Source organism: Balaenoptera ricei, chromosome 3, assembly GCF_028023285.1.
Source record: "Balaenoptera ricei isolate mBalRic1 chromosome 3, mBalRic1.hap2, whole genome shotgun sequence".
NCBI classification, from domain to species: domain Eukaryota; kingdom Metazoa; phylum Chordata; class Mammalia; order Artiodactyla; family Balaenopteridae; genus Balaenoptera; species Balaenoptera ricei.
Genome location: NC_082641.1, coordinates 35,846,154 through 35,870,351, shown reverse-complemented (window position 1 = coordinate 35,870,351; position 24,198 = coordinate 35,846,154). Strand labels below are relative to the sequence as shown.

At 37.6% G+C, this 24,198-nt stretch overlaps 1 long non-coding RNA gene across 1 annotated transcript in view; it reads right to left on the bottom strand.

Annotated features, from left to right (window-relative positions):
- Nucleotides 1-3,555: 3,555 nt before the first annotated feature.
- LOC132363582 (uncharacterized) overlaps nt 3,556-24,198 on the bottom strand; it is a 29,773-nt gene continuing 9,130 nt past the window's right edge. Inside the window, exons 3-4 of the long non-coding RNA XR_009502618.1 lie at nt 7,592-7,737; nt 3,556-3,669 (exon numbers count right to left, since the gene is read on the bottom strand). This is a non-coding gene — a long non-coding RNA (uncharacterized LOC132363582). The remainder of the gene's footprint in view (nt 3,670-7,591; nt 7,738-24,198) is intronic.

Here is a 24,198-nt window from a genome sequence, read left to right as displayed (position 1 = left end):
CCAAAGTAAGATTTTGATTTTGATAAGAGTTTCTGCACAAGAAAAACAGTCATTTCATGCTGATATTACTTCTTATATTTTTGTTCAAGTTTAACCACCTATGCAAGAGTAATAACATTTCCCTCCAACTCCTGCCTTTCACAAAGAACTGTTATTCAGAGACCATAAGCCCTACAAGTCATTAATGATCATCCTGACTGAATTATTTAGGAGAGCTTTCTGTGTACTCCATGATTTTAGCTCACACTGGAGCTGAATTATAGAGGTCCTATTTTCAGCATGAGGCTGTGATTCCCTATGTTAACTTGAACATCTGTTGATTTAGATATTTGCCTACCCGGAAGTCATGTGGTTGTCTTTTGAAATACATTAAATGTTAATGGGATCCTTAGGGGAGTCTTCTTTATGTAAATAGTAGATAATTCATATTCTGTGCTTAACGTTTTTCTTCCTGTTGATTTTGGTGTACAGCTGATGGGAAGTATAATGCTTCCTTTAACCACAGGGAAGAGGTGAGGCTGGAGGGGTGGAGGGCTTCAGTTGTCTGCTCCTCACTGTACATTTATTTCCAAGGCAATGTTTTAGGGTAGTAGAACAACCTCTTTGAGCACAAATGTTGGTAATGCATTTCTCAAGGCAAAATAATAAGCGAGGTCCAAATCCATTTTCTAGAACATTTGGGAGTGTTTTGAAGTAGTCCCGATGTTCCCTGAGGTTATGGAATTCCATGCTCCATTAGGAAAAGGTGGCTACAAATGTGATGGAGAGAGAAGCAGGAGTTCTTGGCACATTTGTGTGTGTTTTCTAATGTGGTTGGTTTGTGTGGTCTGAACAAGTAAATGGCAAGGAGGGTGCAGAAAACCCCATGTCTTCTGGTCTTCTAACAAGTTGACCTGTGTGCCACAGAATGAAAAAGGATGGAAAACTCTTAAAAGGAAGACCAGTTGTTATCTTGGCACATTTGTCAACAAATTGATCCTTAATTGTTCACACTGACTTGTTCAACACAAATGGCAAATGCCTTTATAAATCTAAATCTGCCATGGATTAAGGTTACAAAGAGTCCTGTTCACTCCAGGGCGTGGTAGTCCCTGTGCTGCTAATGCTGTTATTTTAAAATTAGGGATTAATGGTCCTCTTCTTCTAGGTGTCTGATGCCCTAAAAAGTTGCCCAACACCAAATGAAACAAACCTACGTCTGCTTCATATGCATCATAAGCTAACCCTTTCCTTAGTGTTTTTGGGTTTCATGGGAGAATTACAACATAGTTTAAAAATGTGTGAGCTGTGAATTTATCTGTGATTACCAAACTGCAAACCACTTTATGGCAGTTATACAAGTCCAGTGTGGACAAAGAAAAACTGCTTTTTATCACAAAACAGCTAGCAAAATTAATTTTTGATGCCATGTCTCACTTCCACCCTCTTTCTACATCCTTATTTTCTTGATCTTTACTCCAGTCAATCAATCAATTAATAAAGTCTCTATGGCCTCCTCTTAGAAAGCTTAATTTGTAGCAGGAATAGAGGATGGCACCATCCATGGCTCAGAACTTTTTTGTAAGGCCCTTCTCACTACTCCATAATCTTTATCTCTACCATTCTCACTTTGATGGCTCCTTTGTCCTCTACTCAATTACCTGAGTCCTCTGCTTTCATCTAAAATTCTTTCTCTCTTTCTGTCTCTCTTCCTCTTCCTCCTCTTACAATTCTCATTTCAAGAGGAACCACAAAAGATAGTGAGGCAGAGAGTAAGAGTCAGAGATAGAGAAAAATGCAAGACTATGGTACAGAGACAGCTATTCTATCCTTTTCTGTATCCTGATTTATCCAACTTTTACTGGGATCTTTGTTCCTTTTATTAAAAATATGCATAAAATTCTTTGGAGCAAAGCAAAGAGCAGCTTTAGCTGCAGACAGCCGGTGACACTGGCAAGCATGTCTTCTAAAGCTCCTCATGCTTCCCCTGGCCTGCCCCCGACTCCCTTATGTGTGTCCCCTGCCCCAGACATGCCCACCTTCTTGCTGCACATCACTGAGCAAAAGCGAATTCTCAGTGGATATGGAACAAGGGTTGACAAAGTTTTCCCAAAAGGGGCCAAATAGTTAATATTTTAAGCTTTGCAGGCCACATGGTTTCTATTGCAACTACTCAACTCTGAAGTTGTTACACGAAAGCAGCCAAAAGCCATACATAAATGAATGGGCATGGGTGTGTTTCCAATAAAATTATATTCATGTACACTTAAATCTGAATTTCAAGTAAGTTTCATGTGTCACAAAATATTTTTGTTTTTCCGCAACCATTTAAAAGTATTAAAAAAATTCTTAACTGGTAGGCTGAATAACAACAAAAAAACGCACAAGGCCATGGGCCAGATCTGGCTGGAGGGCTGTAGTTTGCAGACCCCTAATATAAAAGATAAACTCTCAGAGGCTAGGAATTTGATGCCAGTGACGTGAAGTTTAATCTACTTCTATTTTGGCATGAGTCACGCACACAGGCGAGGCTCTTTCAATACAATACGTCTCAAGGCTCCCTTAAGGCATCCAATTATCCCAAATCATAAGTGAAGACAGAGAACATTCCATCTTGAAAGAACTGAAAGTTACTCAGGAAGTCAGATTTTCAGAGAGCATTATGATCTACGCATGCCAGCTTTTAAATTCTCATGGTCACCGGTAGTCTCCTCCTGTGGTATGTTTTCCATCTGCAATTACCTCCATCTGTGAGGAACCCGGAAAGCACTGCCACATAGATGATGTCACTCTCCTCAAGCATGATACCTGAAGGAGGGGAAGCAGCAGGATTAGAAAAAAAAAATCATTTAAGGGGAAGAAAATATATCCCCTCTGACAGAAGTTTCCCGTAGCCAAGAACCAATAACAGCATTGACCCAATTCTAAAATGGGTCTGGGAAGTTCAAAATTCAACTCCAGTGACCTCAGGGTACAATACCCCGCCCCCAACTCTCCCTTCAGTAAAACCTGTCTTCCAAGGAGAATAAAATTTCCAGGGCTTGCCCTTTGCTTCACTCACTGCAGTGTTTGCTTTTCACCTGCACTCGCTTTTGATCATTTTGAAACTACAAAGGGCCTTGACAAAAGACAAAGAAGAGCTTGGCTTCCTGTGAGATTTTCACCAACTTTGTTGCTTTCAGAGCTGGAGCCTACCATCTATATCCAAGCAACGAAATGACTGCATCATTTGAACAGCAGAAAATTGAGTAGGAAAATTGAATTCTGAAGCTGAAGGACAGAGTACAGAATCAAAGGCCCTTGCTTATAAATGAGTTCTGTTCAATCTTGCTTTTTCACGTATCTTCTTTTTGTTGTTGTCAGACTGTTTTCCCAACTAGATAGTCATACTGGGAAACTCTGCTTGAAGGCCATTTGATATCTAGAGGAAAAAATAAAAAAATCGACATATAACTTGAAGAAGTGGTGCGTTTTCACAGAAATTAAAAGAACCGTTTGTTGTGATGACATACCCTGTGGCAAGGATATTGTATTAGAACAAACAGTTCCCAACTTATAAGTAGATTGTGAGCCAAATTTGTAAGTCAGTTGTTTGCAACTTGGAAGGCATTCGCCTATAGGGACAGTGCTGTAGGTGGCGGCTGGACACCAGCATTTAGTTGTGATGGCTTGTGCAATCCAGTCAGACTTCTGAAATGGTAAAATGACGCTGTTTGAGCTTCTCAGACTGAAGTATGCAGGGATGAACAATGAACATTTCAAGTCAGGGAATAAACATGGTACAACTTCCTGGCATGTTAATTTTGTTATAAAATTTAAGGAAGAATTCTTTCTGAATTAAAAATAAATATGCAGAATTTTGAGTAAAATATAAAATTCCTGAAAACTTTAAAGATTAATCATGAGACTTCAAAACTACCTTGTGCTTATAGCTTGAAATTTTGGTCTAAGTCCCCAGACCTCCTTGATTTCAGAGATCTCCTATTAGGCAAAGTGGAGACGTGCGAGAAGCAAAGCAGTCCTGCATGACAGCTCCATGTTCACCTGCAGCATGGCAGCTTGTTGTATAGATTCCACTGGTCCATGCCGCACTAAGAGTCAATGAAACTCAGCTTTGTAAATTACAGTCTTGCTGGGGTCAAAGGAAAGAAAGCACCCAAAGGTATTTGGAGATTGGAGGAGGCCAAGGAGACATGATAACTACATCCAGTGTGGATCCTGGATTGGATTCTGGAATAGGAAAAGGACAGTAATGGGATAACTGGTGAAATTCTAATAAGGACTGTAGATTAATCATACTATTGTAACAACAGTGGTAGGGGGAAGAAGAGTAGGGAGGTCAGAAACACATGATAAAGATTGAACTATTAAAAAATCAGTAGTCATAGCAATCTCAGTCTTTGTTCTCAAATATCTTTTTATCAATTAGTAAGATAGGGGGATCTCCTGATATTGTTTCCACATATGCCATCACCAGAGACAGCACTAGTGAACAAGGCTGAAAGCAGCTGGGGGTGAGTATATAGGGCTTTCTTTGGATGATTCACACATCTAAATTGGACAGTACACAGAGGCAGATCAAATTGTCTCCCAGACTCCACCATGGCTGTGAGGGTTCAGGGTAGCACGGAGCTTTGTTGGGAGACTTCCTCATGAACTTTCTAAGTCAGAGGTCTCATTCCAAGGCAGTCGACCTGGAAGTCCTGCCCCTACCTCAAGATACTGGTGGGGCCAGGAGCATTTCCTGCTCATGGGGGTCAGGGTAAGGCTTAGCATCATTTTTGGCCTGAAGTGTAATTTCCCAAGCCCTTAAAATATTCAGGCTGTCCATGAAAGGAAAGGAACATTATATTAGTGTGACAGACATTCTGTCAATATAATTAAGCTATTGGATCTCTTTCTTCTTTAGAAATGGATGTGAAAGCAAAGCAGGGAAGAGCTAGTTGTGTAAAATGGAAATGGCGATGAGTGGTATGCCATTTAAAGAGAAAAGGGGCAGAAAGGGAGATGCTACAGCAGCAGGTACAAACTTACATGACTACAGTTTTGCTGCTCCCCTGTGGATGGAGAAGTAGAAGTTTGGATATTTGATGGCATTAGAACTGCCTAAACTATAGACACACATGCGTACACTCATGTGTGCATGTTTTATGAGATTTTTTTCTGACTTGTGCTTGCTTTACTTTTACTTCAGAGGTTAGTGTCTAGGGAGTGTATTAAGAGTAGGATGGAGGGAAGAGTAAGGGATGATCAAGATGCTCAAGGTTAAGATAGATAACTAATAAGAAGCTGCTGTATAGCACAGAGAACTCTACTCAATACTCTGTAATGGCCTATATGGGGAAAGAATCTGAAAAAAAAAAAAAAAAGAGTGGACATATGTATATGTATAAGTGATTCACTCTGCTGTATACCTGAAACTAACACAACATTGTAAATCAACTGTACTCCAATAAAAATTTTAAAAAAAGAAAAAAGAAAACAAAAGAGTCAGGGACCAGAAAGTCTGCCTATGGCATAGAAGGCTTCCTCTAGTCCACAGTCATGCCTAAGAATGGCTCCTTATGTCTCCAACTATTCGAGAAAAAACAAAAACTACTCCCAGAGGTGCTCTAAACCCTGCATGGAGCATAAAAGAAACATTTCCCAACATTTACTATTCTGTTGTTTGTTCTGAAGGCTTCACAGCATTTAGTGAGTTAGAGATCTCCAAGAAAATGCCTTGCTCTGCGGAGCAAATTTCCTCTGTTCTACTCTATGACATAAATCACAGCACGATCCTTTTGACCCACCTCCTAGAGAAATGGAAATAAAAAAAATAAATAAACAAATGGGACCTAATGAAACTTAAAAGCTTTTGTACAGCAAAGGAAACCATAAACAAGACGAAAAGACAACCCTCAGAATGGGAGAAAATATTTGCAAATGAAGCAACTGACAAAGGATTAATCTCCAAAATATACAAGCAGCTCATGCAGCTCAATATCAAAAAAACAAACAACCCAGTCCAAAAATAGAAGATCTAAATAGACATTTCTCCAAAGAAGATATACTGATTGCCAACAAACACATGAAAGGATGCTCAACATCACTAATAATTAGAGAAATGCAAATCAAAACTACAGTGAGGTATCATCTCACACCAGCCAGTATGGCCATCATCAAAAAATCTACAAACAATAAATGCTGGAGAGGATGTGGAGAAAAGGGAACCCTCTTGCACTGTTGGTGGGAATGTAAATTGATACAGCCACTATGGAGAACAGTATGGAGGTTCCTCAAAAAACTAAAAATAGAATTACCATATGACCCAGCAATCCCACTACTGGGCATATACCCTGAGAAAACCATAATTCAAAAAGAGTCATGTACCACAATGTTCATTGCAGCACTATTTACAATAGCCAGGACATGGAAACAACCTAGGTGTCCATCGACAGATGAAGGGATAAAGAAGATGTGGCACATATATACAATGGAATATTACTCAGCCATAAAAAGAAATGAAATTGAGTTATTTGTAGTGAGGTGGATGGACCTAGAGTCTGTCATACAGAGTGAAGTAAGAAAGAGCAAAAAAATAACATATGCTAACACATATGTATGGAATCTAAAAAAAAAAAAAAGGTTCTGATGAACCTAGGAGCAGGACAAGAATAAAGATGCAGATGCAGAGAATGGACTTGAGGACACTGGGAGGGGGAAGGGTAAGCTGGGAAGAAGTGAGAAAGTGGCATTGACATATATACACTATGAAATGTAAAATAGATAGTTAGTGGGAAGCAGCTGCATGGCACAGGGAGATCAGCTCGGTGCTTTGTGACCACCTAGAGGAGTGGGATAAGGAGGATGGGAGGGAGACATGAGAGGGAGGGCATGTGCAGATATATGTATACATATAGCTGATTCACTTTGTTATACAGCAGAAACTAACACAACATTGTACAGCAATTATACTCCAATAAAGATGTTAATTAAAAAAAAAAAATTTCCTCTGTTCTAATATGGCCCAGCCCAGCCCAGCCATCCAAAGGGTAAGATGGGCTTCCCTGGTGGCGCAGTGGTTGAGAATCTGCCTGCCAATGCAGGGGACACGGGTTCGAGCCCTGTCTGGGAGGATCCCACATGCCGCGGAGCAACTGGGCCCGTGAGCCACAATTACTGAACCTGCGTGTCTTGAGCCTGTGCTCCGCAACAAGAGAGGCCGCGATGGTGAGAGGCCCGCGCACCGCGATGAAGAGTGGTCCCCACTTGCCGCAACTAGAGAAAGCCCTCGCACAGAAACGAAGACTCAACACAGTCATAAATAAATAAATAAATAAAAGAACGTGAATTTCTAAAAAAACAAAAAAACAAAAAAACAAAGGGTAAGATGTTTGTAAATGGATTCATCCAAACCAGGATATACTTGTGTACTGTTGGAAGAGCTTTTTTTCCCCCTTAATGTTTAACTTTTTATTTTGAAACAATTTTAGATTTAAAGAAAAGTTGCAAACATAGCACAAAAATTTCCCATTGAGTTTTTCCCAATGTTAACATCTTACGTAACTATGATACAATTATCAAAACCAGAAAACTAATATTGGCACAATGATGCATTTAATCTACAGACCTTATTCGGATTTCCCAGTTTTCTCACTGCTGTCCTTTTGCTATTTCAGGATCCAATCCAGGATTTCATGTTGCATTTAGCTGTCATGTGCCCTTGGTCTCCTCCAATCTGTGATAGTTCCTCAGTATTTCCTTGTCTTTCATAACCTTGACAATTTTGAGATGTATTGGTCAGTATGTTGAAAACTGTCCCTCTTTAAAGTTACGTATTTTGAATAAGAATACCATAGAAATGTTGTTTGTCCCTTCTAGGAACATCATGTTGAGAGTTTATGATGCTAGTATATTTCATTATTGATGATGCTAACCTTGGTTAACCAGAATCCTGCCATGGTTCCCCACTGTAAAGTTACTCTTTTTCCCTTTGTAATTAAGTAATATACAGTGAGATACTTTGAGACTCTGCAAATATTCTATTTTTCATTATATGTCACTCAACAATTTTAACATCTATCAATGGTTTTCTTTGCAAAAAGTATTATTATGGTGATCACCTAAAGGTGATTTTCTATTTATATCATTCCTTTTATGTTTATTCATTGGGATTCTGTTGCAAGGAGGAGCTCTCCCTTCTACCCCATTTATTTACTTATTTGATTATTTATATCAATATGGATTCATGAATATTTTATCTATAGGTTATAATCCAATACTATCATTATTTACTGGAATAGGTTTTTTATCTGTTTTTTTAAAATTTTGCTTTCTAACCTCATGCATTCTGATTTCCTAAAAGGTGAAATTTATATAAAGAAAAACATCCTCTCACCTATCTTTAGATACTAAATTTTAGTGCTAGACCTGACCTGAATAAATCTTTCGGAAACACTAAAGAGACTGGAAGGCACGGGAAAATGTTTTGTGTATTTTGGTAATACATGATTCCAGACAGCCTTGTCTCAAGCAAGCAATTTAAAGATACCCTCAATGGCTAGAGATAAAATTTTAAACCAGGGGAAAGAGAATACTTTCAACTGGGAAGATGAATATGAAGATAAGCTCCATATTGGAATTATTAGAATTTGGCTTTGAATGCTCAGAATTTGTCTAAATTGTAAATGTACAACTTCCTTGCTGTTAACTGAATCCCTCTCTCTGTTATTTCCTACTTACTAAGGGAAAGAACACAATATCCACAAGTATTCGATGCAGAAGAGGGACTTCCCCCTGTGTACTATTTCAGAACCACTTTTCCGAGAAAAGCTGAAAACAAACAGTTGTGAGATGTCCTAAACATAATCCTTTCCCCTGGGTAAGTTCTTTAATGCTGGAAACTACCCACCCCCCTTCCCTGAACTCCCACAGCTCATTAGTTCTTTTCTTAAGACCATTACCACATTCAGTCCTAATCATTTCTACTCAGAAATAAGCTGCTGCTTTACTTGATAATATTAATGAGTTATTTTTACCTTTTTAGGCTTGATAATGGTATTGTGGATTTATCTTTTTTAAGATTCCTTATTGTTTTGGAGATATATACTAAAATATTTATGGATTTCATGATATGTCTCAGATTTATTTCAAAATCATCCAGGATGGGGTTGGGGATATTGGGTAGAGGGTGTAGGAAAATATCTCCATGACCTTAAATCAAAAAGAACTTCTTTATCCATTGATCTATCAGTGGACACTTAGGTTGTTTCCATATTTGGCTATTTTAAATAATATTTCAGTGATCATACATTTAAAGTAATTATTTATAGGTAAGGACTTACTAATACCATCTTACTGTTTTCTGAGTTTTTTGTAGTTCCTTTGTTCTTCTTTTGCTATCTTCCTTTGTGATTTGATGACTTTCTGTAGTGGCATGATTTGACTATTTTCTCATTATATTTTGTGTATCAAAAATAAACCCAAAATGGCTTAAAGACTTAAATATAAGACATGTTACCATAAAATTCCTAGAAGAGAACATGGGCAAAACATTTTCTGACATAAATCGTACCAATGTTTTCTTAGGTCAGTCTCCCTAGACAATAGAAATAAAAGCAAAAATAAACAAATAGGACCTAATCAAACTTACAAGTTTTTGTACAGCAAAAGAAACCAGAAACAAAATAAAAAGACAATCTATGGACTGGGAGAAAATATTTGCAAATGATGCAACCGACAAGGGCTTAATTTCCAAAATATACAAACAGCTCATATAATTCAACAGAAAACAACCCAATCAAAAATGGGCAGAAGACTTAAACAGATATTTCTCCAAAGAAGACATACAATGGTCAACGAGCACATGAAAAGATGCTCAACATCGTTAATTATTAGAGAAATGCAAATCAAAACTGCAATGAGGTACCACATCACACTGGTCAGAATGACCATCACTGAAAAGTAGACAAAAAACAAATGCTGGAGAGGGTACGAAGAACAGGGAACCCTCCTACACTGTTTGTGGGAATGTAAATTAGTGCAGCCACTATGGAAAACAGTATGGAGGTTCCTCAAAAAACTAAAAATAGAGTTGCCATATTATCCAGCAATCCCACTCCTGGGCATATATCTGTACAAAACTATAATTCAAAAAGAACATGTGCCCCTATGTTCATAGCAGCACTATTCACAACAGTCAAGACATGAAAAAAATCTAAGTGTCCATCAAGAGATGAATGGATAAAGAAGATGTCATACATATATACAATAGAATACTACTCAGCCATAAAATAGAATGAAATAATGCCATTTGTAGTAACATGGATGGGCTTAGAGATTATCATACTAAGTGAAGTAAGTCAGAAGGAGAAAGACAAATACCATATGATATCACTTATATGTGGAATCTAAAATATGACACAAATGAACTTATCTATGAAACAGACTCACAGACATAGAGAACAGACTTGTAGTTGCCAAGGGGGAGAGGGGGGTGGGAGAGGGATGGATCAGGGGTTTGGGATTAGCAGCTGCAAACTATTATACAGAGAATAGATAAACAACAAGGTCCAACTGTATAGCACAGAGAACTATATTCAATATCCTGTCACAAACCATAATGGAAAAGCTCATAAAAAAGAATATATATATATGTCTGAATCATTTGCCTTAGAAATTAATATAACATTGTAATCAACTATACTTGAATAAAACAAATTTTAAAATAATAATGTGTCTCAGTATAAACCTTTTTAGGTTGAACCTGTTTAGGGATTTTTGAGTGTCATGTACCTTCATGTCCAATTCTCTCCCCAGATTTGGGAACTTCTCAGCCATTACTTCTTTAAATAAGCTTTCTGCTACTTTTTCTCTCTCTTTTCTTTATGGGACCCCCATAATTCATACATCAGATCTCTTGATGGTATCCCATAAATTTCATAGTCTCTTTTTCATTACTTTCGATTCTTCTTTTTCTTCTCTGAATGGATTATTTCAAATGCCTTGCCTTTAAGTTCAGAGATTCTTTCTTCTGCTTGATCAAGTCTGGTGTTGACACTCACAACTGCCTATATTTAATTTCATTCACTGTATTCTTCAGGTCCAGAATTTCTGTTTGGTTCTTTTATATGATTTCTCTTTGTTGAAATTCTCATTTTATTCATTATTGTTTACCTGATTTTATTGAACTGTCAGTGTTTTCTTATAGCTGATTGAGCTTCCTTAAAACAGTTGTTTTGAATTCTTGGTCAGAAAATTCATAGATCTCCAATTTATTGTGGATGATTACTAGAAAATTATTCTATTCCTTTGATGGTACCACGTTTCCTTTATTGTTTTGTGTGTGTTCCTTGAAGTCTTGCATTGCTGTCTTTGAATTAGAAGAAGGAATCACCTCCTCCAGTTTTTACTCACTGGCTTCAGGAGAGAAATACCTTCACAAGGCAGCCCAACTAGGGATTCTGAGGCTTTTTCAGAACTTTTCTGTGGATGGGATGTACCCACTCCACACCTATTCCTCCCTCTTGGGTTATTCTTAAGATTGTATGCCTTCTCTTGATCCTGCAAAGCCAGGTTGAATGCTGAGAGCCTCTCTTTTGTTTTCCTTGGAGAAGTGCCGTCAAGTGCTCAAGTTTGTGTGCCTTCTCCCAATGCTGCAGAGCTGTGTTGGCTTTCTGTGTGTGCTTTCAAGCCATCTGCAAAGGCTCATACTCACAGTCCATGCAGGCATATGCAGAGAGCTGGCCATATGAGTGTGGGTGACGTATGTGGAACACTGGGGATGCCTATGGGCCAGTTGGGGGAGTCTGCAGGCAAGGCATCCAAAGTGGTTTATGAATGGGCTTCCTGATGGAGTCTGCAATGTGGTGAGTAGAATCTGCAGCCCTTTGATGAGTTCCAAGTCCTGGTTGCTGTGCTCCAAGCTTCTCCCAACCCCTCAGTCATGCCAATCACCTCAGCATTCTGGGTTGGGTGAAAAAGAAGTAGGCCTCTTGGGGAGTGTCCCACAGGGCCGGGGAAGCCAGACAGTCACTCACTATTCTCTCACTTTCCCTGTGGAAGAATTTGACATTTTTTGTTTCTTTTTGTTCTCTGATTGCTGTGGCTAAAACTTCCCAAACTATGTTGAATAATAGTGGTGAGAGTGGGCAACCTAGTCTTATTCCTGATCTTAGAGGAAATGGTTTCAGTTTTTCACCATTGAGAACAATGTTGGCTGTGGGTTTGTCATATATGGCCTTTATTATATTGAGGTAAATTCTCTCTATGCCTACTTTCTGGAGAGTTTTTTATCATAAATGGGTGTAGAAATTCATTGAAAGCTTTTTCTGCATCTATTGAGATTATCATATGGTTTTTATCCTTCAGTTTGTTAATATGATGTATCACATTGATTGATTTACATATATTGAAGGATCCTTGCATTCCTGGGCTAAATCCCAGTTGATAATGGTGTATGATCCTTTTAATGTGCTGTTGGATTCTGTTTCCTAGTATTCTGTTGAGGATTTTTGCATCTATGTTCATCAGTGATATCGGCCTGTAGTTTTCTTTTTTTGTGACATCTTTGTCTGGTTTTGGTATCAGGGTGATGGTGGCCTTGTAGAATGAGCTGGGAAGTGTTCCTCCCTCTATTATACTTTGGAAGAGTTTGAGAAGGATAGGTGTTAGCTCTTCTCTAAATGTTTGATAGAAATCGCATGTGAAGCCATCTGGTCATGGGCTTTTGTCTGTTGGAAGATTTTTAATCACAGTTTCAATTTCAGTGCTTGTGATTGGTCTGTTTATATTTTCTATTTCTTCCTGGTTCAGTCTTGGAAGGTTGTACTTTTCTAAGAATTTGTCCATTTCTTCCAGGTTGTCATTTTTATTGACATATATTTGCTTGTAATAATCTCTCATGATCCTTTGTATTTCTGCAATGAGTTGTTATTTCTCCTTTTTCATTTCTAATTCTGTTGATTTGCGTCTTCTCCCTTTTTTTCTTGATGAGTCTGGCTAATGGTTTATCCATTTTGTTTATCTTGTCAAAGAAACAGCTTTTAGTTTTATTGATCTTTGCAATTGCTTCCTTCATTTGTTTTTCATTTATTTCTGATCTGATCTTTATGATTTATTTCCTTCTGTTAACTTTGGGGTTTTTTTGTTCTCCTTTCTCTAATTGCTTTAGGTGTAAGTTTAGGTTGTTTATTTGAGGTTTTTCTTGTTTCTTGATGTAGGATTGTACTGCTATAAACCTCCCCATTAGAACTGCTTTTGCTGCATCCTATAGGTTTTGGGTTGTGGTGTTTTCACTGTCATTTGTTTCTAGATATTTTTTGATTTCCTCTTTGATTTCTTCAGTTATCATCTCCTGGTTATTCAGTAGTGTATTGTTTGGTCTCCATGTATTTGTAGTTTTTATAGTTCTTTTCCTGTAATTGACATCTAGTCTCATAGCGTTGTGGTCAGAAAAGATACTTGATAAGATTTCAATTTTCTTAAATTTACCAAGGCTAGATTTGTGACCCAAGATATGATCTATCCTGGAGAGTGTTCCATGAACACTTGAGAAGAAGTGTATTCTGTTGGTTTTGGATGGAATGTCCTATAAATATCAATTAAGTCCATCTTATTTAATGTGTCACTTAAAGCTTGTGTTTCCTTATTTATTTTCATTTTGGATAATCTGTCCATCTGTGAAAGTGGGGTGTTAAACTCCCCTACTGTGATTGTCTTACTGTTGATTTCCCCTTTTATGGCTGTTAGCATTTGCCTTATGTATTGAGGTGCTCCTATGTTTGGTGCATAAGTATTTATAAATGTTATATCTTCCTGGATTGATGCCTTGATCATTATGTAGTGTCCTTCTTTGTCTCTTGTAATAGTCTTTATTTTAAAGTCTATCTTGTCTGATATGAGAATTGTTACTCCAGCTTTCTTTTGATTTCCATTTGCATGGAATATCTTTTTCCATTCTCTCACGTTTAGTCTGTATGTGTCCCTAGACTGAAGTGGGTCTCTTGTAGACAGCATATATATGGGTCTTGTTTTTGTATCCATTCAGCCAGTCTATGTCTTTTGGTTGGAGCATTTAATCCATTTACATTATGGTAATTATCAATATGTATGTTCCTATTACCATTTTCTTAGTTGTTTTGGGTTTGTTATTGTAGATCTTTTCCTTCTCTTGTGTTTCCTGCCTAGAGAACTTTTTTGGCACTTGTTGTAAAGCTGGTTTGGTGGTGAATTCTCTTAACTTTTGCTTGTCTGTAAAGGTTTTAATTTCTCTGTCGAATCTGAATGAGATCTTTGCTGGGTGGAGTAATCTTGGTTGTAGGTTTTTCTCTTTCATCACTTTAAATATGTCCTTCCACTCCCTTCTGGTTTGCAGAGTTTCTGCTGAAAGATCAGCTGTTTACCTTATGGGGATTCCCTTGTATATTATTTGTTGCTTTTCCCTTGCTGCTTTTAATATTTTTTCTTTGTATTTAATTTTTGATAGTTTGATTAATATGTTTCTCAGCATGTTTCTCTTTGGGTTTATCCTGTATGGTACTCTCTGTGCTTCCTGGACTTGAGTGACTATTTCTTTTCCCATGTTAGGGAAGTGTTCAACTATAATCTCTTCAAATATTTTCTCAGACCCTTTCTTTTTCTCTTCTTCTTCTGGGACCCCTATATTTCAAATGTTGGTGCATTTAATGTTGTCCCAGAGGTCTCTGAGACTGTCCTCAATTCTTTTCATTCTTTTTTCTTTATTCTGCTCCCTGGCAATTATTTCCACCATTTTATCTTCCAGCTCACTTATCTGTTTTTCTATATCAGTTATTCTGCTATTGATTCTTTCTAGAGTATTTTTAATTTCAGTTATTGTGTTGTTCATCACTGTTTGTTTGCCCCTTATCTCTTCTACATCCTTGTTAAATGTTTCTTGCATTTTCTCCATTCTGTTTCCTAGATTTTGGATCATCATTACTATCATAACTCTGAACTCTTTTTCAGGTAGGTTGCGTGTTTCATTTTCATTGATTTGGTTTTGTAGGTTTTTACCTTGCTCCTTCTTCTGTAACATATTTTTTTGTCATTTCTCTTTTTTTTTTTTGATGGGTGGGGCTGTATTCCTTTCTTACTGGTTGTTTGGCCTGAGGTGTCCAGCACTGGAGTTTGCAGGCAGTTGGATAGAGTTGGGTCTTGGTGTGAGAATAGGACCTCTGGGAGGCCTCACTCTGATTAATAGTCCCTGGTGTCTGAGGTTCTCTGTTAGTCCAGTGGTTTTGACTCGGAGCTCACACCACAGGAGCTTGGGCCCAACCTCTGGCCTGGGAACCAAGATCTCACAAGCTGGTCACTGGGGGTTCCTCCCCTCTCCTTAGGTGTCTGTGGTCCAGCACCGATGCCTGGTAGGTGCCCTAGTTGTGCGGAGAGATGAATTCTGTGTCCTCCTAGTCCGTCATCTTGACTCCACCCTAGGTGGCTTTATTTTAAACTCACATTTTAAATATTAACATTTTTAATGGAACACAATACAAATAAATGTATAAAACACATATGGACTACCTTATAAAAGTTTCTGAAGTGAACAGACACTTCCAGAAATAGGTCACTAATGGTTTTCCATAAACCCTTAGTGCATCCTTTCCTAGTGACAATCTACTCCTCTCTTAGAGATAAATGCTGCCATGACTTTTATAGTAAACGTTTCTCTCCATTTCTTTATGTATTCCTAAACTTTAGAGTTCACTTTTGCCCATTTCTGGATTTTATATAAACAGAACTATGCTATATGTATTTTTATGATTTTCTCCAACATATTTTGAGACATCCATATTTCTGTGGATCTCTGTACCTCATTTATTTTCAGTGTTGTAGTATTCCATTGTATGAGTATAGCACAATTTACTCATTCTGTTAATGGGTTTATAATTGTTTTTAGTTTTTTGCCATTATGAAAAATGTTACTATGAACATTTTTGTGTATGATTTTTTTGTCTTTTGGGAGATTGATTTATAGCTCTCTATATCTTCTATTTATATGTTAGTAGTTCTTTTTTGGTTATATTGCTGCAAACATCTTTCTTCCCCCACTTTATGACTTATCTTTTCACTCTTTTTATGTCATTTGATGAACAGATGTCTTAATTTTAATGTCAAATTTATCATGTTTTCCTTTATAGTTGGTGCTTTTGTATCTTGTTTATGAAATCCATCTACACCACAAGGTCATAAAGATATTCTCTTATATTCTTCTACTTTATAGTTTTGGCTTATACATTTAGATTTTTAATACATCTGTGATTGATTTTGTGTTTGGGGTGAGATAAAGATTGAATTAAAAAATTTTTACCTGTGTATAGTTAATTGTCCTGAAGCCATTTATTTGAAAGTATGTTTTTCATTAAAAAGACCTGTGGTTAAAATTACACAGTCATAAAAAAAGGAAATAATGCCATTTGCAGCAACATGGATAGACCTAGAGATTATCATATGAGGTGCAGTAAGTCAGACAGAGAAAGACAAATATCATATGATATTACTTATATATGGAATCTGAAAAAAATGATACAAATGAACTTATTTACAAAACAGAAATAGACTCACAGACATAGAAAACAAAATTATGGTTACCAAAGGGGATGGGGGGGGAGAAAAATTAGTAGTTTGGGATTAACATATATACACTACTGTATATAAAATAGAGAAGCAACAAGGATCTACTGTATAGCACAGGAAACTATACTCAATATCTTGTAATAACTTATAATGGAAAAGAATCTGAAAAAGAAAAGAACGTATATGTATGTGTACATATATAACTGAGTGACTTTGCTGTGCATTTGAAACTAACACAAAATTGTAAATTAACTATGCTTCAATTAAGAAAAAAGACAAGTGGTTGCCAGGAGTTGGAGTTAGGAGAGAGGGAAGGACAAATAGGCAGAGCACAGGGGATTTTTAAGGCAGTGAAACTATTCTGTATGATACAGAATTGATGGACACATGTCATTATACAGTTGTCAAAACACATAAAAAATGTGCAACACATAGTGTGAGCCCTCGTGTAAAGTATGAAATTTAGTTAATAAGATATTAGTATTGGCACATTAATTGCAACAAATATTACAAGTACAAGATGTAAATAATAGGGGAAATTGGAGAGTGGGGTGAGGATATTTGGGAACTCTGTTCTGTACACTCTGCTCAATTTTCTGTAAACCTAAAACTGCTAAAAAAAAAAAAGTCTATTAATTTTTTTTAAAGATTCTTTTTCTCAGTGCTCTGTCACATCTATTATAAATTACATTCACATGGGACTGTTTCCAGGTATCCATTCTGTTCCATTACTCTTTTTATTTATATCTTATCAATAAACATTGTCTTATCAGAGCTTTATAAGGAAGCTTCCTGTCAAATTCTCCCACTTTTGTATTTATTTTGAAGAGTGTTTTGGTTAGTTTTGGTCTTTTGCATTTTTATAAATTTTTTGGAAACAACTTGTGAAATCACATACATACAGACATGCATGCATGCACACAAGTAGTTAGTATTTGGACTGAGATTGCATTGAATTTATAAATTAATCTGGGAAGAATTTATACTTTTGTAATATTGTCTTTCTTTCTACGAACAAAGTATTTTCTCTATTTATTTAATTCTATTTTAGTATCTTCAGTAAGGTTTTATAATTTCCCCTGTAGAAATCTTGCATGTTTTTGTTAGATTTATTCTCAGTACTTTATATTTGTTGATATGCTTATAAATGGTATCTTTTTAAAGATTTCACTTTCTGTTTGATTCTGTTGTCTGAAAATATGGTTTATTTCATATATTGACTTTTAATTCTGGGATTTTGCTCAGCCCTACTATTAACATTAATAGTTTACCTCATAATTCTTTGAATTTTTATACACATCATTGTATCATTTGTGAATAACAGTAGTTTTGTTTCTTCCTTTCCCACCTGCATAACTTTTAAATTTTTTTTATTGCTTTGCCTTTTAGTGATCACTAGACCTTCCAGTTCAGGGTCGAACAGAAGTGGTACTCTCATGCATTCTCTTCTCATTCCTTATCCCAAAGAGAAATATTCAAAATTTTTACCTTTAAGTATAATATTTATTGTAGGAATTTTTTTCTTTTACAGATACCATCTGTTATATTAAGGAAGTTCCCTTTTATTTCTAATTTACTAAGAGTTCTTTTTTTTCCCTCACATTACTGAATTTTATCAAAAGATTTCACTGCATTTCAACCCTTAGGTGGAAAAGAGGCTGAAAACTACAATCATTATGCTGTATAGCTATCTGTGTAACTAAAAATTGGGAATATAATACTCAAGAGCAAAGAGAGCCTGGGCTGAGGGGCCACTGACAATCTCTGCTGCAAGCTCCAATATGTGGTGGGGCCCTTTTACTGTTTAGAGGTTTTTTAATTGGTAGCCCTTGGTATAGGACTACCATACTTTCCAAGGAGGGGAACATATTTCCTGCATATTGTGGGTCCCAGGTCCTAAAATCCCAAGAACAAGGCTTCCTGAAGACTTTATCTGGGATCCAGTGCCCTATATCAGAGCAGACACTGGCCAGAGCTGCAGAATCCCTTTAATCCTGGGTGTTGGTGTCTTGGGCACAACAGGCAGCTGTTCCACTGTTGACACTCCTCTTCCTCTTCTCTGATTTTCATTCATTCAGTCTTCTGTTGTATTTTAAACTAAATTTGAACTTCATTTCTGGAGCTCATTTTCACAGTTCCTGAGCTACTCAGAGAAAAGACATCATCTCAATACATGACTAACAGAATTGAATTTGAGCAAAGGTGGTTACAGTTTAATTTTTAATAAAATGACTGCATTGGCTCTCTTAAAAGCTAAGTGATCATTCTCATTTGGCCCTTTCTCCTTAAAGTTAGTGAAACAAAATCACTAGGTTTTGAAAGGAACACTGAACATAGTACCAGGTAATGGTGTTGCCTATGGCAATGACAGAAAAGAGCTCTCTGGCCTCAAAGGGCTCAGATTCCTTACAGTGGGCTCCTTATCCAGGTCTCAGATCAACTGTGTTTAAATGGGCTAACATGGCGATCTATATTTACAGGGAAAGATATTGAAACAGAAAATTTTAAGTATTTCATGGACTTAAAAATGTATGAATGCATCTAGAGTTCCAGAGCCGACACAACCTAAATTTATTCTTGTTTTTTTCCCAGCTTTATTAAAATATAATTGACATGTAACATTGTATAAGTTTAAGCTGTACAATGTGATGATTTGATACATGTATATATTGCAAACCATCTAACTGATAAGGTGTTAATATCCAAAATATATAAGGAACTCACACAACGCAATAGCTAAAAACCAATCCAATTAAAAACGTAGGCAGAGGGGGACTTTCAAGACGGTGGAGGAGTAAGACGTGGAGATCAACTTCCTCCTCAAAGATACATCAAAAATACATGTACATGTGGAACAACTACAGAACACCTACTGAACGCTGGCAGAAGAACTCAGACTTCCCAAAAGGCAAGAAACTCCCCAAATACCTGGGTAGGGCAAAAGGAAAAAGGAAAAACAGAAACAAAAGAATAAGGATGGGACCTGCACCTCTGGGAGGGAGCTGTGAAGGAGGAAAAGTTTCCACACACTAGGAAGCCCCTTCACTGGTGGAAACAGGGTGTGGGTGCGGGGAAGCTTCGGAGCCATGGAGGAGAGCACAGCAACAGGGGTGCAGAGGGCAAAGTGGAGAGATTCCCGCACAGAGGATCGGTGCCGACCAGCACTCACCAGCCTGAGAGGCTTGTCTGAGTGGGGGTTGGGAGCTGAGGCTCAGGCTTCGGAGTTCAGATCCCAGGGACAGGACTGCAGTTGGCTGTGTGAACACAGCCTGAAGGGGGCTAGTGTACCACAGTTACCCAGGAGGGAGTCTGGAAAAAAGTCTGGAACTGCCTAAGAGGCAAGAGACCATTGTTTCAGGGTGCGTGAGGAGAGGGGATTCAGAGCATCGCCTAAATGAACTCCAGAGATGGGCATGACCCACGGTTATCAGTGTGGACCCGAGAGGCATGAAACGCTAAGGCTGCTGCTGCAGCCACCAAGAAGCCTGTGTGCAAACACAGGTCACTATCCACACCTCCCATCCCGGGAGCCTGTGCAGCCCGCCACTGCCAGGGTCCCATGATCCAGGGACAACTTCCCCGGGAGAACACAAGGTGCGCCTCAGGCTGTTGCAACGTCACGCTGGCCTCTGTCGCCGCAGGCTCGCCCCATATTCCATACCCCTTCCTCCCCCCGCCTGAGTGAGACAGAACCCCTAATCAGCTGCTCCTTTAATCCCGTCCTATCTGGGTGGAAACAGACGCCCTCAGGTGACCTACATGCAGAGGTGGGGCCAAATCCAAAGCTGAACCCCAGAAGCTGTGCGAACAAAGAAGAGAAAGGGAAATCTCTCCCAGCAGCCTCAGGAGCAATGGATTAAATCTCCACAATCAACCTGATGTACCCTGCATCTCTGGAATACCGGATTAGACAATGAATCATCAGAAAATTGAGGTGGTGGACTTTGGGAGCAACTGTAGACTTGGGGTTTACTTTCTGCATCTAATTTGTTCTGGTTTTATGTTTATCTTAGTTCAGTATTTAGAGCTTATTATCATTGGTAGATTTGTTTATTGATTTGGTTGCTCTCTTCCTTTATATATATATATATTTTCTCTCTCTTTTTGTGAGTGTGTATGTGTATGCTTCTTTGTGCAATTTTATCTGTATAGCTTTGCTTTTACAATTTGCCCTAGGGTTCGGTCTGTCCTTTTTTTTTTTTTTCTTTTTTTTTAGTATAGTTTTTAGTGCTAGTTATCATTGGTGGATTTGTTTTTTGGTTTGGTTGCTCTCTACTTTCCTTCTTTCTTTTTTTATTACTTTTAAAATTTTTAATAATTTTTTTATTTTTTATTTTAATAACTTATTTTCTTTTATTATTTTTCTTTCTTTGTTTCATTTTTTTTATCTCCCTTTTCCTCTAGGCCTGTGGCTGACAGGGTCTTGGTGCTCCAGCTGGGTGTCAGGCCTGAGACTCTGAGGTGAGAGAGCCAATTTCAGGACATAGGTCCACCAGAGACCTCCTGGACCCACGTAATATCAAACAGCAAAAGCACTCCCCGAGATCTCCATCCCAATGCTAAGACCCAGCTCCACTCAACGACCAGCAAGCTACAGTGCTGGACACCCTATGCCAAACAATGAGCAAGACAGGAACACAACCCCACCCATTAGCAGAGAGGCTGCCTAAAATCATAATAAATACACAGACACCCCAAAACACACCACCGGACGCAGTTCTGCTCACCAGAAAGACAAGTTCCAGCCCCCTCCACCAGGAAGCCTACACAACACACTGAAACAACCTTATCCACTGGGGGCAGACACCAAACACAACGGGAACTACGAACCAGCAACCTGTGAAAAGGGGACCCCAAACACAGTTAGTTAAACAAAATGAGAAGACAGAGAAAAATGCAGCAGATGAAGGAGCAATGTAAAAAGCCACCAGACCAAACAAATGAAGAGGAAATAGGCAGTCAACCTGAAAAATAATTCAGGGTAATGATAGTAAAGACGATCCAAAACTTTGGAAATAGAATGGAGAAAATACAAGAAACGTTTAACAAGGACCTAGAAGAACTAAAGAGCAAACAAACAATGATGAACAACACAATAAATGAAATTAAAAATTCTCTAGAAGGAATCAATAGCAGAATAACTGAGGCAGAAGAACGTATAAGTCACCTGGAAGATAAAATAGTGGAAATAACTACTGCAGAGCAGAATAAAGAAAAAAGAATGAAAAGAATTGAGGACAGTCTCTGAGATTTCTGGGACAACATTAAATGCACCAACATTTGAATTATAGGGGTCCCGGAAGAAGAAGAGAAAAAGAAAGGGTGTGAGAAAATATTTGAAGAGATTATAGTTGAAAACTTCCCTAATATGGGAAAGGAAATAGTCAATCAAGTCCAGGAAGTGCAGAGAGTCCCATACAGGATAAATCCAAGGAGAAACACACCAAAACACATATTAAGCACACTATCAAAAATTAAATACAAAGAAAAAAATATTAAAAGCAGCAAGGGAAAAACAACAAATAACCTACAAGGGAATCCCCGTAAGGTTAACAGTTGATCTTTCAGCGGAAACTCTGCAAGCCAGAAGGGAATGGAAGGACATATTTAAAGTGATGAAAGGGAAAAACCTGCAACCAAGATTACTCTAACCAGCAAGGATCTCATTCAGATTCGACAGAGAAATTAAAACCTTTACAGACAAGCAAAAGCTAAGAGAATTCAGCACCACAAAGCCAGCTTTACAACAAAGGCTAAAGGAATTTCTCTAGGCAGGAAACACAAGAAAAGGAAAAGACCTACAATAACAAACCCAAAACAATTAAGAAAATGGTAATAGGAACATACATATTGATAATTACCATAAATGTAAATGGATTAAATGCTCCAACCAAAAGACATAGACTGGCTGAATGGATACAAAAAAAAGGCCCATATATATGCTGTCTACAAGAGACCCACTTCAGACCTAGGGACACGTACAGACTGAAAGTGAGAGGATGGAAAAAGATATTCCATGCAAATGGAAATCAAAAGAAACCTGGAGTAGCAATTCTCATATCAGACAAGATAGACTTTAAAATAAAGACTATTACAAGAGACAAGGAAGGACACTACATAATGATCAAGGGGTCAATCCAAGAAGAAGATATAAAATTGTAAATATTTATGCACCCAACAGAGGAGCACCTCAATATATAAGGCAAATGGTAACAGCCATAAAAGTGGATATTGACAGTAACACAATCATAGTAGGGGACTTCAACACCCCACAATCACCAGTGGACACACCACCCAAAATGAAAATAAATAAGGAAACACAAGCTATAAATGATACATTAAACAAGATGGACTTAATTGATATTTATAGGACATTCCATCAAACAACAACAGAATACACTTTCTTCTCAAGTTCTCATGGAACATTCTTCAGGATAGATCATATCTTAGGTCACAAATCAAGCTTTGGTAAATTTAAGAAAATTGAAATTTAATCAAGTATCTTTTCTGCCCACAATGATATGAGACTAGATATCAACTGCAGGAAAAAATCTGTAAAAAATACAAACACATGGAGGCTAAAGAATACACTACTAAATAACCAAGAGATCACTGAAGAAATCAAAGAGGAAATTAAAAAATACCTAGAAACAAATAACAATGAAAACACAATGACCCAAAACCTATGGAATGCAGCAAAAGCAGTTCTAAGAGGGAAGTTTGTAGCAATACAATCCTACCTCAAGAAACATCTCAAATAAACAACCTAACCTTACACCTAAAGCAATTAGAGAAAGAAGAACAAAAATCCCCCAGAGTTAGCAGAAGGAAAGAAATCATAAAAATCAGATCAGAAATAAATGAGAAAGAAATGAAGGAAATGATTGCAAAGATCAATAAAATTAAAAGCTGGTTCTTTGAAAAGATAAAAAAAATGGATAAACCATTAGCCAGACTCATCAAGAAAAAAAAGGGAAAAGACTCCAATCAATAGAATCAGAAATGAAAAAGGAGAAGTAACAACTGACACTGCAGAAATACAAAGGATCATGAGCGATTACTACAAGCAACTATATGCCAATAAAATGGACAACCTGGAAGAAATGGACAAATTCTTAGAAAAGTACAACCTTCTGAGACTGAACCAGGAAGAAATAGAAAATATGAACAGACCAATCACAAGGACTGAAATTGAAACTGTGATTAAAAATATTCAAGCAAACAAAAGCGCAGGACTAGATGGCTTCACAGGCGAATTCTATCAAACATTTAGAGAAGAGCAAACACCTATCCTTCTCAAACTCTTCCAAAATAAAGCAGAGGGAGGAACACTCCCAAACGCATTCTACAAGGCCACCATCACCCTGATACCAAAACCAGACAAAGATGTCACAAAAAAAGAAAACTACAGGCCCATATCACTGATGAACATAGATGCAAAAATCCTCCACAGAATACTAGCAAACAGAATCCAACAGCACATTAAAAGGATCATACACTATGATCAAGTGGGGTTTATTCCAGGAATGCAAGGATTCTTCAGTATATGCAAATCAATCAATGTGATAAACCACATTAACAAATTGAAGGAGAAAACCATATGAACATCTCAACAGATGCTTAAAAAGCTTTCAACAAAATTCA